A 5,000-nucleotide genomic window follows, 5' to 3' on the forward strand; every position below is an offset into this window, starting at 1 on the left:
TCCAAGTACTAACCAGGCCCAACCTTGCTAGGCTTCCGAGATCAGACGAGATCGGGCGTCCTCAGGGTAGTCTGGCCGTAAGCTCTTGCAAAAACTAAAATTTCATGCTTTATAAGAGGCAAAAGAAGGGTGTGAACCATTTAAAACAAACCAATTTGTAAGAGATATCTCTGGTCCTATTTGGAAAATGTGTAAAAGCTTACAGCACCTGGTATTCCCAGGCGGTCTCCGAGTCCAAGTACTAAACAGGCCCGACCTTGCTAAGCTTCTGAGATCAGACGAGATCGGGCGTTGTCAGGGTAGTGTGGCCGTAAGCGGTTACAAAAACTAAAAATTCATGCAGGGTTCTCAGGGTAGTATGGCCGTAAGCTGTCACAAAAACTAAAAAGTCTTGCTTTATAAGAGGCAAAAGAAGGGTGTGAACCATTTAAAACAAACCAATTTGTAAGAGATATCTCTGGTCCTATATGGAAAATGTGTAAAAGCTTACAGCACCTGTTATTCCCAGGCGGTCTCCCATCCAAGTACTAATCAGGCCCAACCTTGCTAAGCTTCCGAGATCAGACGAGATCGGGCATTCTCAGGGTAGTATGGCCGTAAGCTGTCACAAAAACTAAAAAGTCTTGCTTTATAAGAGGCAAAAGAAGGGTGTGAACCATTTAAAACAAACCAATTTGTAAGAGATATCTCTGGTCCTATTTGGAAAATGTGTAAAGGCTTACAGCACCTGGTATTCCCAGGCGGTCTCCCATTCAAGTACTAACCAGGCCCGACCTTGCTAAGCTTCCGAGATCAGGTGACATCGGGCGTTCTCAGGGTAGTATGGCCGTAAGCTGTCACAAAAACTAAAAATTCATGCTTTATAAGAGGCAAAAAAAGGGTGTGAACCATTTAAAACAAACCAATTTGTAAGAGATATCTCTGGTCTTATTTGGAAAATGTGTAAAAGCTTACAGCACCTGTTATTCCCAGGCGGTCCCCCATCCAAGTACTAATCAGGCCCAACCTTGCTAAGATTCCGAGATTAGACAAGATCGGGCGTTCTCAGGGTAGTATGGCCGTAAGCTGTCACAAAATCTAAAAAGTCTTGCTTTATAAGAGGCAAAAGAAGGGTGTGAACCATTTAAAACAAACCAATTTGTGAGAGATATCTCTGGTCCTATTTGGAAAATGTGTAAAAGCTTACAGCACCTGGTATTCCCAGGCGGTCTCCCATCCAAGTACTAACCAGGCCCGACCTTGCTAGGCTTCCGAGATCAGAAGAGATCGGGCATCCTCAGGGTAGTATGGCCGTAAGCGCTTACATAAACTAAAAATTCATGCTTTATAAGAGGCAAAAAAAGGGTGTGAACCATTTAAAACAAACCAATTTGTAAAAGATATCCCTGGTCCTATTTGGAAAATGTGTAAAAGCTTACAGCACCTGGTATTCCCAGGCGGTCTCCGAGTCCAAGTGCTAAACAGGCCCGACCTTGCTAAGCTTCCGAGATCAGGCGAGATCTGGCGTTCTCAGGGTAGTATGGCCGTAAGCGGTTATAAAAGAAGGGTTTGAACCAGTTAAAACAAACCATTTTGTAAGAGCCATTTCTGGTCCCATTTGGAAAATGTGTAAAAGCTTACAGCACCTGGTATTTCCAGGCGGTCTCCCATCCAAGTACTAATCAGGCCCAACCTTGCTAAGCTTCCGAGATCAGACGAGATCGGGCGTTCTCAGGGTAGTATGGCCGTAAGCTGTCACACAAACTAAAAAGTCTTGCTTTATAAGAGGCAAAAGAAGGGTGTGAACCATTTAAAACAAACCAATTTGTAAGAGATAACTCTGGTCCTATTTGGAAAATGTGTAAAAGCTTAAAGCACCTGGTACTCCCAGGCAGTCTCCCATCCAAGTACTAACCAGGCCCAACCTTGCTAGGCTTCCGAGATCAGACGAGATCGGGCGTCCTCAGGGTAGTCTGGCCGTAAGCTCTTGCAAAAACTAAAATTTCATGCTTTATAAGAGGCAAAAGAAGGGTGTGAACCATTTAAAACAAACCAATTTGTAAGAGATATCTCTGGTCCTATTTGGAAAATGTGTAAAAGCTTACAGCACCTGGTATTCCCAGGCGGTCTCCGAGTCCAAGTACTAAACAGGCCCGACCTTGCTAAGCTTCTGAGATCAGACGAGATCGGGCGTTGTCAGGGTAGTGTGGCCGTAAGCGGTTACAAAAACTAAAAATTCATGCAGGGTTCTCAGGGTAGTATGGCCGTAAGCTGTCACAAAAACTAAAAAGTCTTGCTTTATAAGAGGCAAAAGAAGGGTGTGAACCATTTAAAACAAACCAATTTGTAAGAGATATCTCTGGTCCTATTTGGAAAATGTGTAAAAGCTTACAGCACCTGTTATTCCCAGGCGGTCTCCCATCCAAGTACTAATCAGGCCCAACCTTGCTAAGCTTCCGAGATCAGACGAGATCGGGCATTCTCAGGGTAGTATGGCCGTAAGCTGTCACAAAAACTAAAAAGTCTTGCTTTATAAGAGGCAAAAGAAGGGTGTGAACAATTTAAAACAAACCAATTTGTAAGAGATATCTCTGGTCCTATTTGGAAAATGTGTAAAAGCTTACAGCACCTGGTATTCCCAGGCGGTCCCCCATTCAAGTACTAACCAGGCCCGACCTTGCTAAGCTTCCGAGATCAGGTGAGATCGGGCGTTCTCAGGGTAGTATGGCCGTAAGCTGTCACAAAAACTAAAAATTCATGCTTTATAAGAGGCAAAAAATGGGTGTGAACCATTTAAAACAAACCAATTTGTAAGAGATATCTCTGGTCTTATTTGGAAAATGTGTAAAAGCTTACAGCACCTGTTATTCCCAGGCGGTCTCCCATCCAAGTACTAATCAGGCCCAACCTTGCTAAGCTTCCGAGATCAGACGAGATCGGGCGTTCTCAGGGTAGTATGGCCGTAAGCTGTCACAAAAACTAAAAAGTCTTGCTTTATAAGAGGCAAAAGAAAGGTGTGAACCATTTAAAACAAACCAATTTGTGAGAGATATCTCTGGTCCTATTTGGAAAATGTGTAAAAGCTTACAGCACCTGGTATTCCCAGGCGGTCCCCCATTCAAGTACTAACCAGGCCCGACCTTGCTAAGCTTCCGAGATCAGGTGAGATCGGGCGTTCTCAGGGTAGTATGGCCGTAAGCTGTCACAAAAACTAAAAATTCATGCTTTATAAGAGGCAAAAAATGGGTGTGAACCATTTAAAACAAACCAATTTGTAAGAGATATCTCTGGTCTTATTTGGAAAATGTGTAAAAGCTTACAGCACCTGTTATTCCCAGGCGGTCTCCCATCCAAGTACTAATCAGGCCCAACCTTGCTAAGCTTCCGAGATCAGACGAGATCGGGCGTTCTCAGGGTAGTATGGCCGTAAGCTGTCACAAAAACTAAAAAGTCTTGCTTTATAAGAGGCAAAAGAAAGGTGTGAACCATTTAAAACAAACCAATTTGTGAGAGATATCTCTGGTCCTATTTGGAAAATGTGTAAAAGCTTACAGCACCTGGTATTCCCAGGCGGTCTCCCATCCAAGTACTAACCAGGCCCTACCTTGCTAGGCTTCCGAGATCAGACGAGATCGGGCGTCCTCAGGGTAGTATGGCCGTAAGCGCTTACAAAAACTAAAAATTCATGCTTTATAAGAGGCAAAAAAAGGGTGTGAACCATTTAAAACAAACCAATTTGTAAGAGATATCTCTGGTCCTATTTGGAAAATGTGTAAAAGCTTACAGCACCTGGTATTCCCAGGCGGTCTCCGAGTCCAAGTGCTAAACAGGCCCGACCTTGCTAAGCTTCCGAGATCAGGCGAGATCTGGCGTTCTCAGGGTAGTATGGCCGTAAGCGGTTATAAAAGAAGGGTTTGAACCAGTTAAAACAAACCATTTTGTAAGAGACATTTCTGGTCCTATTTGGAAAATGTGTAAAAGCTTACAGCACCTGGTATTCCCAGGCGGTCTCCCATCCAAGTACTAATCAGGCCCAACCTTGCTAAGCTTCCGAGATCAGACAAGATCGGGCGTTCTCAGGGTAGTATGGCCGTAAGCTGTCACACAAACTAAAAAGTCTTGCTTTATAAGAGGCAAAAGAAGGGTGTGAACCATTTAAAACAAACCAATTTGTAAGAGATAACTCTGGTCCTATTTGGAAAATGTGTAAAAGCTTACAGCACCTGGTATTCCCAGGCGGTCTCCGAGTCCAAGTACTAAACAGGCCCGACCTTGCTAAGCTTCCGAGATCAGACGAGATCGGGCGTTGTCAGGGTAGTGTGGCCGTAAGCGGTTACAAAAACTAAAAATTCATGCGTTATAAGAGGCTAAAGAAGGGTGTGAACCATTTAAAACAAACGAATTTGTAAGAGATATCTCTGGTCCTATTTGGAAAATGTGTAAAAGCTTACAGCACCTGGTATTCCCAGGCGGTCTCCCATCCAAGTACTAACCAGGCCCGACCTTGCTAGGCTTCCGAGATCAGACGAGATCGGGCGTCCTCAGGGTAGTATGGCCGTAAGCGCTTACAAAAACTAAAAATTCATGCTTTATAAGAGGCAAAAAAAGGGTGTGAACCATTTAAAACAAACCAATTTGTAAGAGATATCTCTGGTCCTATTTGGAAAATGTGTAAAAGCTTACAGCACCTGGTATTCCCAGGCGGTCTCCGAGTCCAAGTACTAAACAGGCCCGAAAGCTTCCGAGATCAGGCGAGATCTGGCGTTCTCAGGGTAGTATGGCCGTAAGCGGTTATAAAAGAAGGGTTTGAACCAGTTAAAACAAACCATTTTGTAAGAGACATTTCTGGTCCTTTTTGGAAAATGTGTAAAAGCTTACAGCACCTGGTATTCCCAGGCGGTCTTCCATCCAAGTACTAATCAGGCCCAACCTTGCTAAGCTTCCGAGATCAGACGAGATCGGGCGTTCTCAGGGTAGTATGGCCGTAAGCTGTCACAAAAACTAAAAAGTCTTGCTTTATA

General features: G+C 43.9%; 2 non-coding genes and 17 pseudogenes across 2 annotated transcripts; all 19 read right to left on the reverse strand.

Moving 5' to 3' along the window:
• The window catches only part of LOC148418255 (5S ribosomal RNA), a 119-nt pseudogene extending 36 nt beyond the window's left edge, over positions 1-83 (reverse strand).
• A 113-nt stretch (positions 84-196) lies between these two features.
• Positions 197-316, reverse strand: LOC148418256 (5S ribosomal RNA; annotated as a pseudogene).
• Positions 317-483: 167 nt separating this feature from the next.
• On the reverse strand, positions 484-602 carry LOC148418257 (5S ribosomal RNA; annotated as a pseudogene).
• Positions 603-715: 113 nt separating this feature from the next.
• LOC148418258 (5S ribosomal RNA) lies at positions 716-834 on the reverse strand (annotated as a pseudogene).
• Positions 835-947: 113 nt separating this feature from the next.
• On the reverse strand, positions 948-1,066 carry LOC148418259 (5S ribosomal RNA; annotated as a pseudogene).
• Positions 1,067-1,179: 113 nt separating this feature from the next.
• On the reverse strand, positions 1,180-1,298 carry LOC148418260 (5S ribosomal RNA; annotated as a pseudogene).
• A 315-nt stretch (positions 1,299-1,613) lies between these two features.
• Positions 1,614-1,732, reverse strand: LOC148418261 (5S ribosomal RNA; annotated as a pseudogene).
• A 113-nt stretch (positions 1,733-1,845) lies between these two features.
• On the reverse strand, positions 1,846-1,964 carry LOC148418262 (5S ribosomal RNA; annotated as a pseudogene).
• A 113-nt stretch (positions 1,965-2,077) lies between these two features.
• On the reverse strand, positions 2,078-2,197 carry LOC148418263 (5S ribosomal RNA; annotated as a pseudogene).
• Positions 2,198-2,364: 167 nt separating this feature from the next.
• On the reverse strand, positions 2,365-2,483 carry LOC148418264 (5S ribosomal RNA; annotated as a pseudogene).
• A 113-nt stretch (positions 2,484-2,596) lies between these two features.
• On the reverse strand, positions 2,597-2,715 carry LOC148418265 (5S ribosomal RNA; annotated as a pseudogene).
• A 113-nt stretch (positions 2,716-2,828) lies between these two features.
• Positions 2,829-2,947, reverse strand: LOC148418266 (5S ribosomal RNA). The gene has a single exon (XR_015866788.1). It is a non-coding gene; the product is annotated as a 5S ribosomal RNA (ribosomal RNA).
• A 113-nt stretch (positions 2,948-3,060) lies between these two features.
• LOC148418267 (5S ribosomal RNA) lies at positions 3,061-3,179 on the reverse strand (annotated as a pseudogene).
• A 113-nt stretch (positions 3,180-3,292) lies between these two features.
• Positions 3,293-3,411, reverse strand: LOC148418268 (5S ribosomal RNA). Its single transcript, XR_015866789.1, has one exon. It is a non-coding gene; the product is annotated as a 5S ribosomal RNA (ribosomal RNA).
• A 113-nt stretch (positions 3,412-3,524) lies between these two features.
• Positions 3,525-3,643, reverse strand: LOC148418269 (5S ribosomal RNA; annotated as a pseudogene).
• A 315-nt stretch (positions 3,644-3,958) lies between these two features.
• On the reverse strand, positions 3,959-4,077 carry LOC148418270 (5S ribosomal RNA; annotated as a pseudogene).
• Positions 4,078-4,190: 113 nt separating this feature from the next.
• On the reverse strand, positions 4,191-4,310 carry LOC148418271 (5S ribosomal RNA; annotated as a pseudogene).
• Positions 4,311-4,423: 113 nt separating this feature from the next.
• On the reverse strand, positions 4,424-4,542 carry LOC148418272 (5S ribosomal RNA; annotated as a pseudogene).
• A 308-nt stretch (positions 4,543-4,850) lies between these two features.
• LOC148418273 (5S ribosomal RNA) lies at positions 4,851-4,969 on the reverse strand (annotated as a pseudogene).
• Positions 4,970-5,000: the final 31 nt, after the last annotated feature.

Source organism: Hippichthys cyanospilos, chromosome 9 (assembly GCF_059441005.1).
Source record: "Hippichthys cyanospilos isolate Australia breed blue-spotted pipefish chromosome 9, RoL_Hcya_1.0, whole genome shotgun sequence".
In the NCBI taxonomy this organism is placed as follows: domain Eukaryota; kingdom Metazoa; phylum Chordata; class Actinopteri; order Syngnathiformes; family Syngnathidae; genus Hippichthys; species Hippichthys cyanospilos.